The 21,774-nt window shown below is 44.4% G+C and overlaps 1 pseudogene; it reads right to left on the reverse strand.

Annotated features, from left to right (window-relative positions):
- Positions 1-4,926: 4,926 nt before the first annotated feature.
- Positions 4,927-6,762, reverse strand: LOC111178604 (heat shock factor protein 1-like; annotated as a pseudogene).
- Positions 6,763-21,774: the final 15,012 nt, after the last annotated feature.

Consider the following 21,774-nt stretch of genomic DNA (forward strand, 5'->3'; position numbering starts at 1 on the left):
GGCTTCCCTGGTGGCTCCGTGGTTGAGAGTCCGCCTGCCGATGCAGGGGACACGGTTACGAGCCCCGGTCCGGGAATATCCCACATGCCGCGGAGCGGCTGGGCCCGTGAGCCATGGCCGCTGAGCCCGCGCGTCCGGAGCCTGTGCTCCGCGACGGGAGGGGCCACAGCAGTGAGAGGCCCGCGTACCGCAAAAAAATAAAAAAGTGAGTAAGTAAGAAATAAGGAAGATTAGAGCACAAATCAATGAAATTGAGAACAGAAAAATAGAGAAAAATCAATGATACCAAAAGCAGGTTATTTGAAAAGATCATTAAAATCAATAAACCTATAGACAGATACTAAGAAAAACTATTTTTAAAATCTGTAGGAGCAGAAATCAGATCAGCGCTTGCTAGTGGCTTCATGTTGGGGGAGGCGACTGACTACAAAGGAGCCTGAGGGAATTTTGAGGTGGATGGAAATGTCCTATATCTTGATTGTGGTGATGTCTGCGACTGAATACATTTGTCAAAACACGTGGAACTGTACACCTAACAAGGGTGGATTTTACTGTATGTAAATTATGTCTCAATGAACCTGAAGTAAAAGAAAATACAAGAGTGCATTTTAGCACTTTATGTAGAAGGAGAATTTCAGGAAATTTTTGTTTTGGATGCATGTGTTCTGGATTGCAGTAATAAAATGTTTTTTATCCCATAAATTGTAGTTAAAAAAGAAAAAGCAAGTCATTGCCCGAGAACGTGCCAAGGTCTTCCCTGTCTTGCGACTTGACACTAGCCAGTCCCTCTGCCTGAAACACTGGGACAGTTCATTCTCCGACTTCAAGTCGCCCCAGGGAGTCATTTCCAGGCCACTCTATCAAGAAACCCAATGCCTCCCCTCTCTCTATAGCTCTAATTCTCTCTCACGCTGTTTATTTCCTTTATATCACTTACTACAATCTATAATTTTTTTATCTCTGTAACAGTACATTGAGTCTGTGGGCTTGTAGGTTGTAATCAGATAATAGCTTTATCCTTTTCCCCCATTGTCCCTGGTAACCTGCCCTGTGGAGCTAGCTCTTTCTCTGCCTTTGAACAATACTCAGGAAGATCACAAAGCGAATCTGCTCAATCTCTCTATAAAAAGTCCTCCACACTTCATTTTAAATTAAGTTTCTTCCCTCGGCCAGCTATCACTGGCTTGACTTGGAAAGTTGTGCTGGGGAACAAAAGACGGTGTGGCCGGATTCTTCTTTGTGAATTTCTTTCCAGACTCCCGCAGCATCCCACCATACCCATCAGTGCCAGATACAGGGGAGGAAATGCTTTACTTAACCAGCACAGACCAGAAGTGGTTTTGGTTTCCTCTGGCTGTGACAGATGTTCAGATTGACTTTTGCTCTGTGGGATGTTTGTGGGTTTGTATAGCCCCATAACTGCTGGCTATCTCTCACCTGCACTCTGTATCCCAAACTTCAAATTTATCTAGGTGTGGAATTGGCTGCAATTCTCCCCACTTCCTGTTATCTGAGCTCTTTGCAATGTGCTCTTGGCAGCTACTCCATCAAAAGGTGGAGCTTGTTGCCGCACTGCTGGAATCTGGATTGGCCTTGTGACTGGCTTAGGTCAATAAAACCAGGTGGAAGCAACCTTGTGCCAGCCAAGGCCTCAGAAAGCCCTGTACACTTCTGCTCTCAATCCCGAAACCCCGCCAGCCAACAACCTCAGGCTAGTCTTCTGGATGACAAGACCTGTGGCCCAGGCACCTCTTATCACCGCAGCAACACCCAGGCAACCTTCAGAAGCAGAGCTGTCCAACTGACCAGCTGCTGATCACAAACATATGAGTGAGTTTTGCTGAGATTACAAGAAATCCATACAGGAGACCAGCCCATGCTGCCAACCCACAGAAGGGTGAGTTAATTAAATGGTTAAGACACAAAATATTGGGATAGTGAGATACACAGTGTTAGAAAACAAACTGAACAGAGAGAATTTGAAGATCTAATTGGCTTTATTCAATGATTCATGAATTGGGCAGCATCCTATCTAACAAAGAGGAGTGTGCTCAGGGAATTCCCTGGTGGTCCAGTTGTTAAGACTCAGCACTTTCACTGATGTGGGCCCGGGTACGATCCCTGGTCGGGGAGCTAGGATCCCACAAGCCATGCAGCAGGGCCAAAAAACACCATCAAGAAACTGGGGCTTCCCTGGTGGTGCACTGGTTAGGAACCCGCCTGCCAATGCAGGGGACACGGGTTCGATCCCTGGTCCTGGAAGATCCCACATGCCGCGGAGCAACTAAGCCCGTGCTCCACAACTACTGAGCCTGCGCTCTAGAGCCCGTGCTCTGCAACAAGAGAAGTCACTACAATGAGAAGCCCGCGCCGCAATGAAGAGTAGCACCTGCTCGCCGCAACTAGAGAAAGCCCGCAGCAACGAAGACCCAACGCAGCCATAAATAAATAAATAAATAAAAACCAAAAATAAATAAATAAAAACAGCAATTAGCTAACTGATACAGTCTGTTAAGAAGTTATCTGTGCCAGTTGGATTCTTGTTCAAAATTTGCATGGCATACTCTTATCACTTTGCCTTAATTTTGTGTGTGTCCTTATGATTTTTGTTTTTAAATTAAGGGTACTTTAATTAATTAATTAATTTATTTATGGCTGTGTTGGGTCTTCGTTTCTGTGCAAGGGCTTTCTCTAGTTGTGGCAAGTGGGGGCCACTCTTCATCGCGGTGTGCAGGCCTCTCATTGTCGCGGCCTCTCTTGTTGCGGAGCACAGGCTCCAGACGCGCAGGCTGAGTAGTTGTGGCTCACGGGCCTAGTTGCTCCGCGGCATGTGGGATCTTCCCAGACCAGGGCTCGAACCTGTGTCCCCTGCATTAGCAGGCAGATTCTCAACCACTGCGCCACCAGGGAAGCCCCTTATGATTCTTTTTAAAAAGCCAAATAACAGAACCAGAATTATTGTTTATTTTGGTTTTCCAAGCTAACTATCTTTTCTTGGCATAGGCTCTTTAACTCCAACTTTGTGAAGTAGAGATTATTATCTACTTTATGGATAGTTAATTGAGTCAATGAAATTTAAAAGATTTGTCCAAAGTTACTTAGTTAGCAAGAGGCAGAACTGGAACATGAACATGGCAGTCTGGCTCCAGAGCTGATGCTATTAAACACCATCTACTCTGTTCCCTGCCACACTGACAAGTATTTCCTGGGATGTGTGTAAACCAGTTTGAAAAGCATGGTTTAAAATAAAGTATGTGTATATTTACCTCCAGCCTTTACTTTCCCGAAGTTATTTCTAAATAACAGGCAGCACTCCCCAACATATAAAAATCTCTTTCAAATCAATAAGAAAAATATTGACAACCAATAGAAAATGAGCAAAGACATAGATTATTTATAGGAAAGGAAATTCAAATAGATTTTCAACCACTTGACTGAAATAGAAATACACTTAATTTCACTAACTTTTAGAAGTAAATTAAAATAACAATGACACACTATTTCTTGCCCATCATATAGATACAGATATAGAAGTTTGATAACACTCTCATTTGGCAGGGGCCAGGGAACGAAATTAGTACTGTCCACACGTTGATGGGAGGGTGCACCGGTGCAACCTCTACAGACAGCAATTTTATAATATCTACTGAAGTTAAATATTTACATATTCTTTAATCTAGTGATTCTCCTTCAAAGAATATACATCTACACTGGACATTTTTGAGAATCTAAGGGAGCACTGTTACAAGTAAGGACTACCCCAGACACCTGCAGGTATGGTCACTCTGACTGTGAATTACATACAAGGTTATTCATTGCAGCACCCTGTGTATTGGTAGAATAGTGGAAATAACTCAATTATTCATCAATAGATGAATGTTTACATAAAAGTACCATTATCCCTACAATAGAATGTAACACAATGGTTAAAAAGGAGGCAACTCTTGTAAATACTGATTTCAAGATATGAAGTGTAAAAAAGCAAGGCAGAGAACAATGAATATGATATACTACTGTTTACGTATTTTTATAGAATATATGCAAATACATGCTTGTATATGAAGACACCGTCTCTGGAAGCTAGCAGATTCAGGTTTGAGGGGCTCTGAAACTTGTACAATTCTGGTGGCCCTTTTTAAGAAAAAGAATACAAAAAGTACAAATACAAAATTCGGTATAAGGCCTGGGGAGGGTCCTAAGCAAGCAAAGGACGCTGATGCAGAAGCATAGTTGGCTTCACAGTAAATTGCCTCTATCTGGAAAGATGCAGGAGAAACCAGTGAAAGAGTTGGCTCCTGAGAGGTGAACTAGGTGGCTGCAGGACACGAGAAAACAAGCGATGCACCTTTCTCCCTTTGGGATTTTGCAGTATGTTATCTATTCAATAGGAAGAATTCCTTTGTGAATTAATTGCAGTGTCAAACCAATACAATTCCTTAATAACCAGAACAAACAGTAATTTCTCAGAGTAAGATACATTTCTTTCTTTAGAGACTCCCTTCATTTTCAAGACAGAAAAAGAAGATACATACCATTTTTGGTTGGTTGAGCTAAGGATAATAATGCCAACTGTTGTTTTTTAAATACCAGTAGCTTCTTTCCCTCATAAGAAGAAAAGTCTGGATCTTAAAATGGGCCTTAAGGTTTTATTTCTCATATACTGTTGATCATCTTACAGCACCTCCTTGCTGGTGTTTCACAGCATCCTGTTCTTCTTTCAGAGATACTCTAGCTTATCTATGAGGAAGTTTGTTATAGTTTATGTGACATTCCCGTCTTCTCTCTGCCTCTGTTTGCTCTGTATTTTGTTGTTGTTTGTTTTTTGCCACAGACAGAGCCCGTTGTTCTTAGATCTCTGCCTGTCTTGTCCGTCTGTCCATCCACCCGTCCGTTCTCGTATGTATCTGTATATCTCTATGGAAGGGGAAAGGGGGTTTCTCATGTAAAAATCCAAAATATAGTTCTATGAACACCCGTGTACTAGTCAGTCCAAGTGTGGCTATGAAGCCCCAAGCAAACCTTGGCACACGGGGCCGGACCCTTGGTCTGGGGGGCCATGCCCAGACATGGGCCTCTAGGAGACAGTGGGGTCCCTGGCTTTGGGGGGCTCAGAGCCCATCAGCAGGGAGATGGTGGGGTCGTCGGCATGGTCGTCCTCCTGCGAGGTCCGGGAAGATCCCACATGCCGCGGAGCGGCTGGGCCCGTGAGCCATGGCCGCTGAGCCTGCGCGTCCGGAGCCTGTGCTCCGCAACGGGGGAGGCCACAGTAGTGAGAGGCCCGCGTACCGCAAAAAAAAAAAAAAAAAAAAAAGAGCACCGGCATACCGCTGCCCCGCACGTCCACGGAGCCCGCGTCCAGCAGGAGCTGCTTCCCCAAGTCAGGGCTGCTGCCCTCTGCCTCGCGAGGCCTGGGGGTCTCGCGGGCCAGGCTGCTGTCAAGGTCAGGCAGACTCCTGTCAGGCAATGTCACCGAGGGGCCGAACAGGTCCGGCAGGGCACTGGTGTCCACGCTGAAGCCGTGGCTAGTCGGCTTGGTCTGCAGGTCGCCCAGGTTGGAGTCCATGGCGTCCAAGTGGTCCCTGAGCTGGGTCCCCTGGCTGGACTCAAACACACAGAGAGGAGGAGGGGCAGGGGAAGAAGCGGGCGACCCCAGACATCTGTGGAGCGCGAGTCAAATTGTCCAGGCGGGCTATGCTGAGGCACTTCTGGGAGGGATGGGGTGTAGGGGCGAGACGGGTCACCCCCTTCCGCCCCCGCGTCTGTGAAGGGTGTGGCCGAGGCAGCCGGCGCAGGCTCTCCCACAGGATGGAGTCAATGAGGGTGGTTGGGGACAGGGGCGTATCCACCATGGTGGACGGGTGCCCGGGACCAGCATCCTCTGCCCGGGGGCTCCGAGGTGGGCTGGGGGGGCTCCTCCTTGACTCGAACCAGGGTCCTACTGGACAGGGGCCTCTAGTCGTCTATGCTCCTTCCTGGAGAGGCCAAGGGGCTACTGGGGTAGCTCAGTGATGTCAGAGATGAAGGGTCCCGAGCCGGCAACAGCATCTGGGGAACAGAAGCTGCAGCCGCTGTAGGCCATGCCGGAGCCGAGTAGGGGCCCAGGCTGTGGATGTGCTCCAGGGAGTACTGGGCATGGAATAGCTGTCGTACAGCATCAGGGGGTTCTTTCTCTTCACCCCCAGGATCTAGTTCCACTGCACCAGCAAGATGAGGAACTGGATGAGCTTGTTGACGACTTTCTGCTTCCGCTGCAGGCCAGCCACCTTCCGCCACAGGGCCTTGTTTTCTTGCTTCACGGTCAGCAGTTTGGAATCCATGCTCTCCTGCTTCCCCCTCATCTGCTGCACGTCGGTCAGCAGCTTGGTGACCCTGTCCTGGGGAATCTTTATGTCCTCGCTCTGCAGAGTGGACACGCTGGTCACTTTCCTCTTGACCAGGGGCTGCTCCTGGCCGCGCAGGAAGCACGGGTGCTGGAACTCGGTGTCGTCCCCCTCTGGCTTGACCAGGCTGCCCTGCTCAATGCGGACCACCTTCCGGAAGCCACACATGTTGAGCTGCCCCACGAAGCTGGCCGTGCTGCTGTGCTTGGAGGACTTAGGTGGCACCTCCTTGGCAGACGGGCCCTGGTTGAGCACGTGGACGCTGCTCCTGCTCGGGCTCCAGAACGTCCGTGTCTTCGTTGCTCACGAAGGTCCACAACTTGGTCAGGAAGACCTGGACGTTGCTGGGCTCCGCCGTGCCCAGGCCCACGGGCAGATCCATCCCGGGCAAGGCGGGAGAGGCGGAGGGAGTGACCACGAGGAGAGACCACGGGCCAGCCGCCACCGCGGGCCGCCCGGATGTAAACCGGCCCGGGGCCTGCGGCCCACATGGCTGCCGCCATCTTGCGACGGGTCAGCTCTCGCCGGCGCCGCCCACTGGCCTCTTTTTAACTTTTTATTTTGATTTTTTGTTCATGTCCAAAGTCTCCCTCAAATACAGTATACAGTCCTGACCTGAGTACTCCTATTTAAAAGCAAGACACCCACAAGCTGGTGGGCCACTCTGGAACCTAGGTGGGAACTAGTGGCCTTAAGGTAATTGAGTGGGAATCCAGACTTTTAAATTTTTGAAGCATGGAAATTCCCTGGCAGGACAGTGGTTAGGACTCCGCGCTTTCCTGCACGCAGAATGGCAAATTTTTTGAATCACATTCAAGCGTCAATACCTGTGGGTATTTTTTCTTGAGGGAGTCAGTTGCCTCCTGGGGGGTGAGAGTGGATTGTCAGTCTTCTGGGAACCAAATGGGGAAAGGGGGCTGGTGGTTCACTGCTTGGGATATAGGTCTTGACTAAAGGCCCCTGTGTTCAGTATGGAGCCTGCTCTCTGCTCATTTGGACTTGGTGTCCCCAAGGCCAGAATCTGTCTGGTTTGGCCTTTCCCCAGTCTTCTCTCAGCATGATGGGCTGGCCTGGGAGTTGCCTGGTTACCAACTGTGGGGGGAATTAACTGCAGGTATCTCAGCTTCTTCAAAAACTTTTAATCCATCCTCTCCTTGCACCTCTGCTTTCACGGGAAACTAGAGCTGTGAAATTCCTACATCTTCCCGAAGTTCTGCCTCAGGAATTGCTTCTTGTTGCCCACAGCTCCTGCTCTCACCCTTAGGTTTTGCTTTTTCGGATTGACAAGGTCAGTAATCACTCTTCTCTCAGCTCCACCAGTTTTCCAATTAAGATGTTGTCTTCTCCTGTCTGATATTGTCTCTTCCCCTGTTCTCTTTGTGCCTTTCTTATCCCATTTCAGGGAGGTTTGCGGCACGAGGTGAGAGGAACTTGAATGTCCAATTCTCAAGATTTAACCAAAAGAGCTTAAAATTTCTTTCAAGTTCAAAGAAATGAAGCACAAATTTGTCCTTGGATCAAGATATATCTTTGTTTGGGGATGGACTACTTCTGTAAACCTTTTGTTTAGCATTGGTTTTTTCATCAATTGATTCAAAAATATTTCCAGTGTCCAGTATACTGCACAGACTGGACAAGACAGTGTTGGTTGCCAGCCTCATAGAGCTTTGATTCCAGTTTCTTTTTGTTTTTTGTTTTTTTTTGCGGTACGTGGGCCTCTCACTGTTGTGGCCTCTCCCGTTGCGGAGCACAGGCTCCGCATGCACAGGCTCAGCTGCCATGGCTCACGGGCCCAGCCGCTCCGCGGCATGTGGGATCTTCCCAGACCGGGGCACGAACCCGTGTCCCCTGCATCGGCAGGCGGACTCTCAACCATTGCGCCACCAGGGAAGCCTATGATTCCAGTTTTGAGAAAGGAGACCCACAGATAAAGAAGAGAAGACAATATGTGTGTATATATATATATATAATAAACTGCAGTAAACATTATAATGAAAACCAATAAAAGGGATAAAGAATAATCCTATTGTCCTCCTCCAAATAAGAATTGTTAGTATTGGCTTTTCCCATCCCCCACCTCCCACTCATTTTTCACAACCCACTCCAGTTGGGCTTCTGCCTCTTACTCTCCTAAATCCCCCAATGACTTGGATGTAACTAAATACAATAAATTTCCAGACCTCCTCTTACTTGATTTCCCCAGCACCAGATAAGTGGACTTCCACTTTCTTGGGACACTTTCCTTGGTCTCCAAGACCCAACACTTTCTAACATCCACCTCTGTGATCACTCTTGACCTCCATTGCCTTCTTTATCCTGGTGATCTTGGAGACGCAGCAGCAGTGAGTGGTGGCTTGAAGCAAGATCTTAGTTCCCTGCCGAGGAATTGAACCTGGGTAGCCTGGATGAAAACCAGGAATCCTAGCCACTAGACCAGCAAGGGCTGGAGACTAGAAGTAAATTTTCTGTGGCTCTTGCCTCCACTGAAAAATGCATTTCTCAGGGAGACAAAAACTGTAAAAACAGGTATGAAGTTTATTATTAGAGACACAGCACAAGTGGGAGAGCACACAGAGAAACAGTTTAGTTAAGACAGAAGCAAGGCAGAGATAACACACCCAGAGAGAAAGGGTGTGGGCGTTCTCCCTAATGAGGAGGAGTAAAGAGTCAGTTAAATCATTTATACAGCGTGGCTCTTCCCAGTCTTTGTTTACCTTTGGCCAATTATCCGGTTTCTTTTTCCACACCTGACCTGTCCTAGGACCCTCCCCAACTTGTGTGCACAACTTTTTTCCAAGATGGATTCCAGCCCAGAGGCCTATGGGGGCCCTTGGCATCACCTATTCTGGGGTGTTGACCCCTCCTTTTTGACCCCCAAGGAGCCTTTCTGTGCATGTACAGTGTCTCCTTTGCCCTAAAGATGGGAAATATAGGACCTCTTGATCTTTTACTCAAACAGGGTTTAGCCCCTCTCTGTTCCCGCCAAGACTGTTATCTTAAAGTGTACCCACCCTGTTTCTGTTGTTATTCCTATTTTGAAGTGCAAACAGGAGGCTGGTTGTAAATATCTATCCTGGAGCCCACCTATCTCCTGTTTCAGGAAATGCAAACAGGAGGCCTGTTGTAAATGCCTAGCCTGGAGCCCATCTACTTCCTGCCCCACTGACATTAAATATTGGAGCTGTCCAAAGCTTGAGCCCCCTTCTTTTCTCATTTTGCTACCCTGGGAGAGTTCATCCTTAAGAACTGGAAATTTTAGGACTCATCTTCCTGTCTGGACTTCACCAATAATCCTGATGTTACCTTGCATACAGCCTTGACTCCTTTGCTCCTTCATCCTTTCCCAGCACTCTTGGCAAAGTCCTAATTCTCTGCCAACTCTGCCATTGCATGCACGTGGCTGAACATATCTGGAGGGAAAGGAAAACACGTACCATGCTGACTGGTCTCATTTTGAATTTTTGGTTAAGTCTCAAGTACACCTTGTGCTGGCTGACAATCATACTACATGTCCCTAGTCCAGTGGTCTTCACCCTGGAGTGTGCAGACTCCAAGGAATACACAAAGTCCTACAAAGGGACAGGAGGACATGGCCAGTTATGAATGTATCCATTTTCACATTCTCTATTTCTGTATATCCTTTTCCTAAAACTGATTTACCTGTGAACTTTTGTGCATATTTTCATTTCTCTCCTCCTCTTTAAGGCCGTTGCCCATTTGCCATTCTCCCAAGATGGGGAAATATAAAAACATCTGAGTTGCTAAACTAAAGTACAATTTGAAATTTTTTTTTTTTTTTTTTTTGCGGTACGCGGGCCTCTCACTGTTGTGACCTCTCCCGTTGTGGAGCACAGGCTCCGGACGCGCCAGGCCCAGGGGCCATGGCTCATGGGCCCAGCCGCTCCATGGCATGTGGGATCTTCCCGGACTGGGGCACGAACCCATGTCCCCTGCATCGGCAGGCGGACTCTCAACCACTGCGCCACCAGGGAAGCCTAATTTGAAATATTTGAAATATTGTTTTTGAAAGTAAATGACTCTAATAATTGAGTAATGAATCCTTTAGCAAGTCAGGTGGTTTTCAATTCGTTGCTTTCAACAAAATTAATAGAGAATCTAATTGAGTTTTCAGCTTGAATATCATTAAAATACATTTAATGATGGCTTATTATGTGATTTTTGGCATATAATTCAGAAGGAGTTCAAAGAAGTGAGTGTCATTGCTATAATAAAAGTATTTCCATTCCCATTTACTTATTTATGTGAACAAGAACTCTCAGCTTTTATTCTGATGAAAAGAAAAATAGAGAGAGAATTGTTACTGAAGGTTGTCTCATTCCAGGTATGCTATTCTTACGTTTCAATGATACATGAACTGTTACCTAAAGCAAGCCCCCTGAGGCACAGTGAGGCCAAACAATACCAGAACGTTGTTGTTGTCAGAGTCTGGAGCAGAGAAAGGTTTATTGCAGGGCCAGGCAAAGAGACAGGTGGCTCATGCCTTAAAAAGCCCAAACTCCCCAAAGGCTTTCAAGCAAAGCCTTTTTCTTTTTCTTTCTTTCTTTTTTTTTTTTTGGCCACACTGTAGGGCTTGCGGGGTCTTTGTTCACCGACCAGGTATTGAACCCGTGCCCCATATAGTGGAAGCAAGTGTGGAGTCTTTACCACTGGACCGCCAGGGAAATCCAGCAAAGCCCTTTTAAAGGCAAGATGAGGGAGTGGCGTGGTTAGTTGTTGCAAACTTCTTGGTGTGGGATCGTTTGTTCTTGCAGCTGTCCAGGTAGGTCAGTTCACAGGTCACGATGTTCCTCTAAACCTCCAACAAGACAAATACTATTCTGTGTTCAGGTCAGGTCAAGGTCAGGCTATCCTGTATACTTGAAGCTATAGGCAACATTCTTTTACAAAAGGTGCAGAGCCAGCATGACTAAGCACAGGCAACAGAGCATAAAGATTAAAGTAAAACGAGGACTTACCTGGTGGCGCACTGGTTAAGAAGCCGCCTGCCAATGCAGGGTACACAGGTTCGAACCCTGGTCCTGGAAGATCCCACATTCTGTGGAGCAACTAAGCCCATGCACCACAACTACTGAGCCTGTGCTCTAGAGCCCAAGAGCCGCAACTACTGAGCCTGCATGCTGCAACGACTGAAGCCCACGTGCCTAGAGCTCGTGCTCTGCAACAAGAGAAGCCACCGCTCACCACAATTAGAGAAAGCCTGTGCGCAGCAAGAGACCCACTGCAGCCAAAAATAAATAAATAAAAATTTTAAAATAAAAGAAAAAAGTAAAAGGAACAGATCTAATATGGAGTCAGATTTCTTCTTCCTTAATACAGAACTAGCTAAAAACCCATTAAAAGACGCATTGTGAATAAAATTTTATATGTTTATTGATAGCTATCAAAATGTATAATATATTTATGTGATTTTGATCAATTTGCTTTGTTGCTAATAGTTCAATCCAAAAGAAAAGTTTAAACATTTAGAGTATTATGGTTAAAAGAAATTAAAAAGAACTAATTTTAAAAAATATATTTTGTTACAGAGAAATATAGAAAGATAAATACAAGACTTTCACATATAAAATACATTAAGAAAAAATTATGTAGTGGAAGTGAACGAAATATGAATTCAAGGAAAAAGTAAATAATGTAAAATGTCCAGCTGTTGAAGAAGAGTTTATTCATATGTTCTATCTGGTATTTTTTTTAAGATTTTGTTTTTGGATGTGGACCATCCATTTCTTTTTAAAGTCTTTATTGAATTTTTTACAGTATTGCTTCTGTTTTATGTTTTTTGTTTTTTTGGCCTGAGGCATGTGAGATCCTAGCTCTCCGATCAGGAATTGAACCTGTAACTTTGCATTGGAAGGCGAAGTCTCAACCACTAGACCACCTGAGAAGTCCCTATTCATATGTTTTTCAAAAGGATGATGTTGAATATCAAAAAGCTATGGCATTGGGACTTCACTGGCGGTCCAGTGGTTAAGATTCTGCTCTTCCACTGCAGGGGGCACGGGTTCAATCTCTGGTTGGGGAACTAAGATCCCACATGCCTCATGGCACAGCCAAAAAAAAAAAAAAAAAAAGCTATGGCATTTAGGTTCTATTGGTTACATTTAAAACAGTAATATAAACAGTCTTATTTTTAAATGTTGATATTTATAAGATACTAAAATTTTTACACTGTTTGTAGTTATTTAAATTTACAAGGAAATAAATTAGATATGAAGTAAAAGACATGCAGGAGGTCACATAGTTTTCCAAAATGTTTTTAGGGAACATGCAAGCAAAAAAATTGAAGACTAATGAACTAGTCCTGGTACTATTAGTACACCCAGGCAAGAAGGGACTCTGCCTTGAGCCCACATTTAAGACGACACCTCATGTCAACACACACAAACAATTTCGAAGGGACATAGGGGTATCTCTGTTACTAAGGATCTGACACTTAATTCTGGCACAGTGTATTAATTATCTCTTGTTATATAAAATTACCCCCAAACTAGTAGCTCAAAACAACACACATTATTTCATGATTTCTGCCAGTCAGAAACCTGGGAGAAGCTTAGCTGGATCCTCTGCTTCAGGGTCTCCCATGAAGCTGCAATCAGGGTGTTGCCAGTGGTCTCATCTGAAGGCTCAGTTGGGGAAAGACCTGATTCTAACCTTGCTCCGTGGATTGCTGGCAGGATGCAGTTCCTTAAAGGTTGTCGGACTGAAGGTATCAGTCTCTTTTTGGCTATTTCCCAGAGGCCATCCTCAGTTTCTTGCCATGTGGGCCGCTCCAAAGTGGCAGCTTGCTTCTTCAAAGCCAGCAATAGAGTGCCTACAAGACAAAAGTCATGACTTTTAATCTCAGAATTGACATCCTGTCACTCTTTGCCAAATTCTATTCAATAGAAGCAAGTCACTAGGGGACTTCTCTGGTGGCGCAGTGGTTAAGAATCTGCCTGCCAATGCAGGGGACATGGGTTCAAGCCCTGGTCTGGGAAGATCCCACATGCTGTGGAGCAACTAAGCCTGTGTGCCACAACTACTGAGGCTGTGCTCTAGAGCCTGCAAGCCACAACTAGAGCCTGTGGGCCACAACTACTGAAGCCCATGCGCCTAGAGCCCGTGCTCTGCAACACAAGAGAAGCCACCACAGTGAGAAGCTCGTGCACCACAACAAAGAATAGTCCCCGCTCGCCTCAACTAGAAAAAGAAGCAAGTCACTAGATTCAGTCCACACTCAAGGGGAGGGGATTACATATGGGCATAACCATCAGAAGGTGGAGATCACTGGGAGCCATTTTAGAAGGCAGCCTACTAGACACAGCATGACCATAAGTCTAAACATCTGCTGTTATAATTAACACTATTCAAGTTGCAAGGAAATGTGTCTCCTTGCCTCTTGTCCTTTATCATTGAAACAAAAGGTGATGGTGACCAAATGCTGTGAAGATTCATAGGTTTTGCTGTTGCTGACCCTGCAGATGGCCACTTGTTTTGGATGCAGGGAGAATTTAGCAGTGATAGTGATTAAGTAACAGAAAAGACAAATCAATTAACTTGTCAAACCTTCTCTCAGTCAGTATGAATGTAGTACCTTCTTACATAATGATGTATCCTTTCCCAGTAGGGTCACAGTTGACCACAGTGGCTGAGGAACATGTTCCTGTACTAAACAATTAATATTACTCTTCAATTTGTATATATGCATATGTATGTATAACAAATATGGCACATGAAGTTACACTGGCAACTAAATAGGCATCTAATACTTGAATAGTTTTATTTTTATAAAAATATTTCATAGGATTTAATTAAAATTTCAAAAAGTTAAATTTTCAACTGGCAGCTTTCTTTTTTTTAATTAATTAATTAATTTTATTTTATTTTTGGCTGTGTTGGGTCTTTGCTGCTGCTCGTGGGCTTTCTCTAGTTGCAGCGAGTGGGGGGCTACTCTTCCTTGTGGTGCGCAGGCTTCTCATTGCAGTGGCTTCTCTTGTTGTGAGCACGGGCTCTAGGCATGCAGGCTTCAGTAGTTGTGGCACGTGGGCTCAGTAGTTGTGGCTCACGGACTCTAGAGTGCAGCCTCAGTAGTTGTGGCGCATGGGCTTAGTTGCTCCGTGGCATGTGGGATCTCCCTGGACCAGGGCTCAAACCTGTGTCCCCTGCATTGGCAGGCAGATTCTTAACCACTGCGCCACCAGGGAAGCCCTCCCTTCAAATGGCAGCTTTCTATAAATAACTTTTAATATTTATTCAGTATAATTTGCAATTTACACTTCAATTTTAATAGATGATTTAAATATTAGAAAAATAACATTTGAAAGCATGATAATAATTTTAATTTTACATTAACTTCATTATATGTCTTCATGAAAATATATTCAAATTATGTAAAGTTTGAAGTCAGTTGCATTTAAGTTTTATTTTATTTTTAATTAACTAATTAATTTTTGGCTGCGTTGGGTCTTCGTTGTTGCGTGCAGGCTTTCTCTAGTTGTGGCAAGCAGGAGCTACTCTTCATTGCAGTGTGCAGGCTTCTCATTGTGGTGGCTTCTCTTGTTGCGGAGCATGGGCTCTAGTTACGTGAGCTTCAGTAGTTGTGGTACGTGGGCTCAGTAGTTGTGGCACGTGGGCTCAGTAGTTGTGGCTCATGGGCTTAGTTGCTCCACGGCATGTGGGATCTTCCCTGACCCGGGCTTGAACCTGTGTCCCCTGCATTGGCAGGCGGATTCTTATCCACTGTGCCACCAGGGAAGTCCTGCATTTAACTTTTAAATTCTTTAGCCCATTACTGTTAATAGAACATAGATTATATGAAAATCTCAGTTATAACAACATAATTAGTGACTTTGCAAAAATGAAGATAAGAAAAATGGTTTGAAATATATATTTATTAACTTGTAAATAATGCATGTCTCTTTTAAATTGAGGTAACATTGGTTTATAACATAAGTTTCATGTGTACAACATTATACTTCTACTTATGTTTACACTATAGTGTGCTCACCACCAAAAATTTTGTTTCCATCCATCACCATAAAGTTGACCACCTTTACCTCTTCACCCTCCCCTCATCCCTTCACCTCTGGTAGCCACTGCTCTGTTCTCTGTATCTACGTGTTTGTTTTTGTTTGTTTTGGTTTGTTCATTTATTTATTCATTTTTTTTTTTTAATTCCACATATGAGTGAAATCATACAGTATTTGTCTTTCTCCATCTGACTTATTTCACTTAGTGGAATACCCTCAAGATCCGTCCATATTGTCTCAAATGTCAAGATTTAATCTTTTTATGGCTGCATAGTATTCCATTTAATATACATACACCACATCTTATTTATCCTTTCATCTGCCAGTGGGCACTTAGGTTGTTTCCATAGAGTAGCTGTTGTAAATGATGCTGCAATAAACACAGGGGTGCATATTTCTTTTAATTAGTGTTTTCATATTTTGGGGATAAAACCCAAAAGTGGAATAGCTGGGTCATATGGAAATTCTATTCTTAATTTTCTGAGGAATCTCCATGCTGTTTTCCACAGTGGCTGTAGCAGTTTACATTCCCACCAACGATGTACAAGAGTTCCTTTTCTCCTCCACATCCTCATCAACACTTGTTATTTCTTGCCTTTTTGATAATAGCCATTCTGACAGGCATGAGATTATATCTTGTGATTTTGATTTGCATTTCCCTAATAATTAGTGATGTAGAACATCTTTTTCATGTGCCTATCGGCCATCAGTGTGTCTTCTTTTGAAAAATGTCTATTTGGCTCCTCTGCCCATGTAAAAAAATCAAGTAGTTTTTGAGTTGTATGAGTTCTTTATATATTTTAGATTTTAAGGCCTTATCAGATATATGATTTGTAAATATCTTCTCCCATTCGGTAGGTTGTCCTTTCATTTTGTTGATGGTTTCCTTTGCTGTGCAGAAGCTTTTTAACTTGATATAGTCTCCTTTGTTTATTTTTGCTTTTGTTTCCCTTGCCTGTGGAGACATATCCGGAAAGATATTGCTACAATCGATGTCAAAGAGCATACTGTGTATGTTTTTTTCCAGGAGTTGTATGGTTTCAGGTCTTACATTCAAGTCTTTAATCCATTTTGAGTTGATTTTTGTAAATGGTGTGAGGTAGTGGTCTAGTCTCTCTCTCTCTCTTTTTTTTTTTTTTTGCATGTTGGCTGTCCAGTTTTCCCAGCATCATTTATTGAAGAGACTATTCTTTCTCCAGTAATGCACATCTTTATTTTGTTACTCATCCAGCCATATCTGGTCCACCAAAAGAATACCTAGATACATGCGATAATAATTAAATGTAGTCATTTTGATATTTTTTCCAGCTGTGTTGCTTTACACACATTCTTTTGTTGTTATGAAAGTAGACTTGGTAAAGTAAGAGTAAAGAACATACCTAACAGTTTATTAGCTTGATGATTAACTTTAAAAAATTTAGACCTATGATATGTGAGCCTCCATTTTTATTCTTGCCCTGGGGCACCTTCTTTTCTCTCCTCAAATCAACTCCCTCATGCCCAGCTGATGACATTACTTCCTAGTTCACTGAAAACCAGGGACAACAGAAAAGAACTTCTTTTTCCACTTCCCACCTTCTCCTACATTTCTGCCCTTAGACTCTGTCTCCCTCCAGGCATCACAAATGTGTCTATCTAGGATCACCCCCTCCACTTGTGCACTGAATCCCAGTCCTTCTCAGTCAAGAGCATCACTCCTACAATTGCACTCCTTGGTCCCTGTCCCTGTCTACTTTGTCATTCCTATCAGCATATAAAAATACCAAAATATGCCCATTTTAAATATCCTTCCTCTGAGCCCACATTTCTTTCTACATTATGCTGCATTTCTTTCCTTCCCTTTATGGCAAAATTCTTTGAAAGGACTGGCTGTACTCTTGTTGTCTTTCTCATCTACTACTTTGTCTTGAACTCTTTCCATTTCTTCTGTCAAGAGGTTGGTTTATAGACTCACAGACATAGAGAACAGACTTGTGGTTGCCAAGGATGGGGGGATGGGGGAGGGGAGGATTGGGAGTTTGGGATGAGCAGATGCAAACTATTATATATAGAATGGATAAACAACAAGGTCCTACTGTATAGCACAGGGAACGATATTCAATATCCTGTGATAAACCATAATGGAAAAGAATATGAAAAAGAATATATATATGTATAACGAAATTAACACAACTTTGTAAATCAACTATACTTCAATAAAATAATTTTAAAAAAGAAGTGGGTTATGAGGTCCATACCTCCTCCCCTTAAATCTAAACATGTTTGTAACTGTCTTATAACCAACAGAATGCAGCAGAAGTCATACTGCATGATTTCTGAGGCTAGCTCAGAAAAGATTATACAGCTTCTGCCTTACTCATTTCAACATGCTCTTGGAGCCATGAGTGCCATGTAAGAATCTTAACTATCTCAAGGTTGCCATGCTGTGAAAAAGCTCATGCTACATGGAGAGGACAAGTGCAGGTGTTCTGGCCAACATCCCCAGCAGAGAGCCAGCTGACGGCTACCATCAACTGCCAGAAATGTGACAGAAGATGCCTCCAGATGATCCCAGCTCTCAGTGGTTAAGTCACCCTCAGCCTTCAAGTCTCCCCAGATAAGGACCCAGACATCACTGAGCAAAGACAAGCCATCCTTACAGTGTCCTTTCTGACACAGTATTCCATAAGCATAATAAAATGGTTGTTTTACACCAAGTTTTGGGGTGGTATGTTAGGTGGCTATAGTAACTGGAACAGTGTGTGTGTGTGTGTGTGTGTGTGTGTGTGTATGTATGTGTATACATATATACATTCATATATTTCCTAGCTCTATTTGCTGAGAAGGCCTAGGAACGATGGCATCATTGTAGCAATGAAGATATCTGGCACCCAGGTCTTGGTTTCCACATACTGCCCTTTGTTAAAAGAAGCCAGAGAGGGCTTCCCTGGTGGCACAGTGGTTAAGAATCCGCCTGCCAATGCAGGGGACACTGGTTTGAGCCCTGATCCGGGAAGATCCCACATGCGTGGAACAACTAAGCCCATGAGCCACAACTACTGAGTCTGCGCTCTAGAACCCTCGAGCCACAACTACTGAAGCCTAGAGCCTGTGCTGCGCAACAAGAGAAGCCACCGTAATAAGAAGCCCACGCACTGCAATGAAGAGTAGCCCCCGCTCACTGCAACTAGAGAAAGCCCACAGACAGGAATGAAGACCCAACGCAGCCATAAATAAAATAAATAAATTTATTAAAAAAAAAAAAAAAGAAGCCAGAGGCTCTTGAAGAAATGGTTGATTCCTGGGCTGAGTCAGGAAAAGTACAAATTGAGCCTGAATTACCTCTTGTACCAGAAAGTAATCAAATAATGTTGTAGACATTGCAAAAGGACACAGGAACCAGCTTGGAGCACTTTCTCATTTGCCAAATTTGGGATAATTTTTTTCAACCTTACTTTCTGTTTAATTCATTTTGCCAAACAAACATAGTGAAAACTTTAATCTGACTAATTGTGCAGAAAATAGAATTTGTAGCAAACATAACAGGATAGATTTACGTCCCTGGCAAGCTGGATCTCCACGAGATCCCATAGATTGCCTTGTAGATGGCCTCCTGGGAGGGAGGTCCTAGGAGGGAGAGGCACAGATCTGCCAGTCCCTATCAGAAGCACAGGCTGCACGTGGGAAGGAAAAGCACAAAAAGTAGAACTGATGTTACTTGGATCTCTTATCACTACACGTGGAATAGTTCTGATTACTGGCCAAACTCAAGGTGTCGTCTTCCCAAACCCATAGTCCTTGGGCATCCTGCCTGCATCCGTAGGGGATAAGTTTCAAGTTCAATGGTTCTGAAGCCTCTGCTTCACCAGAACCTGCAACGTAAATTTGGGGGTGGGGGTGAAGGTGGGGAGGGGTAGACAAAGTCATAATTGCTGGTGTCACCGGTGCAGAGTCTGAGATCCCAGACTTCAGGAGCTTGCTTCAGGAGGAAACAAGAGAGGGTGCCAGGTCACCAGCAAGAGCCCAACTGCCCTAAGCCTCAGTACTCTCAACCAGTGCCCCAGGAGTATGAGAGAGTTCAACAGCGGCGGCCTAAGGTCCCCACTAAGCTGCTAGGTGTCTGGGAGTTCCGAAGGCCGAAATGGGACTTGTTCACATCCTGTGCTTTTTGCGGATGACAGCCATAGCCAGCAGCCGATCCCTCTCGAGGAGTTCTTCACGGAGCTTGGCCTCAGTGAGACACAGGTGAGGATGCTGCCCTTCATCTCCTTCATCTTCACCACCATCAGCGCCAGGATGTCCAGCTGCTCGTCCAGCTTGCAGGAGCTCCTCCTCCGTGGTGCCTGACGACAAGTAGAGTTGTTCGAGCCAGTATCAGAGAAGCCCTCACAGCCCTCCCCCCCCCCCACCAGCTGGGGGCCCTTGGGGCTGTGGCAGCCTCCAGCTCCGATGCTGCGGCTGCGGCTGCGGCCTATGAACTCCACTTGCACCACCAAGCCCATGGGCTTCCCATCTTCTCCCGTGGGAATGGTGGGCGCCAGGTGGCACGGATCCCAGAGTCTGGCGCTGCCCAAATTTGGGATAATTTGTGCATGAAATTAATGATGATAGTAACTAACTACAATTAATTAAATAAAATAGAAATGCATGGGTCCAGGCAATATAAGTAAATATGGTAGTAATGGATTACAAGTTATTGAGTAAAATTGGAATCCATGAGTCCATATGATATAAATAAATAAATGAATAAATGAGGGAGAAAGAAATGTTCTTTTATAGTCGATTGTTGACTGAAAACTGAAGAAGAAATGACGGAGTAAAAAAAAAAAAATCACCATTTAATAAACATCATCGGGCTTCCCTGGTGGCGCAGTAGTTAAGAATCTGCCTGGCAATGCAAGGGACACGGGTTCGAGCCCTGGCCCGGGAAGATCCCACATGCCGCGGAGCAACTAAGCCCGTGCACCACAACTACTGAGCCTGAGCTCTAGAGCCCACAAGCCACAGCTACTGAGCCCACGTGCCACAACTACTGAAGCCTGCACGTCTAGAGCCCGTGCCCCACAACAAGAGAAGCCACAACAATGAGAAGCCACAACGAAGAGTAGCCCCCGCTCACCGCAACTAGAGAAAGCCTGCGCACAGCATCGAAGACCCAACGCAGCCAAAAATAAATAACTTTTAAAAATAAAAATAAACATCATCATGCTTATTCCGATGAGAGTCATAAAGGAATGCTAAGGCAGGTAGGTGGAGATTTGGTGATGTGCCAGATACTTAGGAATTACAAAGGGACAGTTAGGACTTTAAGGTGGAGAACCTGCCAGACTGGTTTGGCAGCATCAGGAGTGAGATGGTTTTGCCTCCAGCAACTCCTGATGTGATACACAAAGGCCGCATCATTTCTCTCTTGCCCCAACATGTACTTAGGTTGGAGAGATTGTACAGAAATGAAAAGCCTGTACTCTTTAAAACTAATTCATGAAAGAGAAAGACAGAAGAACTGCCCACATTGAAGGAGTCTGCAGATATGTGACTACCAAATGCGATTTGCAATCCTGGACCAAAAAGGACAGAGGCATTAGTGGGACAGCTGATGAAATCTGAATTGTACCTATAATTAGACAGTGGTGTTGACTTCCTGATTAGGGTGGTGTATTTGTTTGCTAGGGCTGCCATAACAAAGTACCACAAACGGGGTGGCTTAAACAGTAGAAATTTATTTTCTTACAGTTCTGAAAGCTAGAAGCCAGAAATCAAAGAGTCAGCAGGGTTGGTTCTCTCTGAGGGGCTGTGACAGAAGTCTCTTCCATGCCTCTCCCCTAGGTTCTGGTGGTTTGCTGGCAATCTTTGGCGTTCCTTGGCTTGTAGACACATCAACCCTATCTCTGCCTTCACATTCACATGACATTCTGGTCTTGACGTATGCTGGTCTGGACGTGATGTTCTGGTCTGGACATGTCTGTGTCCAAATTTCCCCTTTTTATAAGGACATCAGTCATATTGGATTAAGGGTCCACCCTACTGCAGTATGACCTCATTTTATTTTAACCAATTACATCTGCAACAACCCTATTTCCAAATAAGGTCATATTCTGAGGTACTGGGAGTTAGGTCTTCACTATCTGAATTTTGAAGGGACACAATTCAACCCATAATAGATGGTTATATTGGGGTTGAGAGAAATAAGCAAATATAACCAAATGTTGACAAATGGGGAATCAGGGTGAAAAGGATACCAGAGTTCCCGATACTGTTCTTAAGCGTTTTCTGTAAGTTTGAAATTACTTCAAAAATTTTTTTAAATTCAATAAAGTGCTGAGTTTATGTATTACACAAGATCTTAGTGCTGAACCTACCATGGGGAAGGAACTATAAGGAGATGATAA

This window comes from Delphinapterus leucas, chromosome 10 (genome assembly GCF_059928025.1).
Source record: "Delphinapterus leucas isolate spDelLeu-1000000601 "Yukka" chromosome 10, BTC_Dleu_Yukka2, whole genome shotgun sequence".
NCBI lineage: Eukaryota > Metazoa > Chordata > Mammalia > Artiodactyla > Monodontidae > Delphinapterus > Delphinapterus leucas.